We start from the raw sequence: 354 nt of genomic DNA, 5'->3' as shown, positions 1-354 counted from the left end.
TCTAAAACTATTACAACATAACTAAGAGAGACAGGGTAAAGAAAGGAGCCTGGTCAGGCTAGAACTCTCCCCTGCCGGATTGGGCTGTACTGGCCTGCCTCCCTCTAGTTTTACTATATTATTTATGGTAAATTAATCTGATGACTATGAAGAGAAGCGGAGAAGAGAAGGGGTGCCGTGTCTGCGGCTACACACCCTTCCCCGTCGGTCTAGGCGAACGCTGCAACTCTTCACACCCTAACTATAAGCTTTATCAAAGAGGGGAGTTTTAAGTTTACTCTTAAATGTGGTGATGGTGTCTGCCCCCCAAACCCACAGTAGAGGGGCCTGATAGCTGAAGGCTCTGGCTCCCAT

This window comes from Etheostoma spectabile, chromosome 24, assembly GCF_008692095.1.
Source record: "Etheostoma spectabile isolate EspeVRDwgs_2016 chromosome 24, UIUC_Espe_1.0, whole genome shotgun sequence".
NCBI classification, from domain to species: domain Eukaryota; kingdom Metazoa; phylum Chordata; class Actinopteri; order Perciformes; family Percidae; genus Etheostoma; species Etheostoma spectabile.
Note: the sequence above shows the minus strand (reverse complement) of the source record.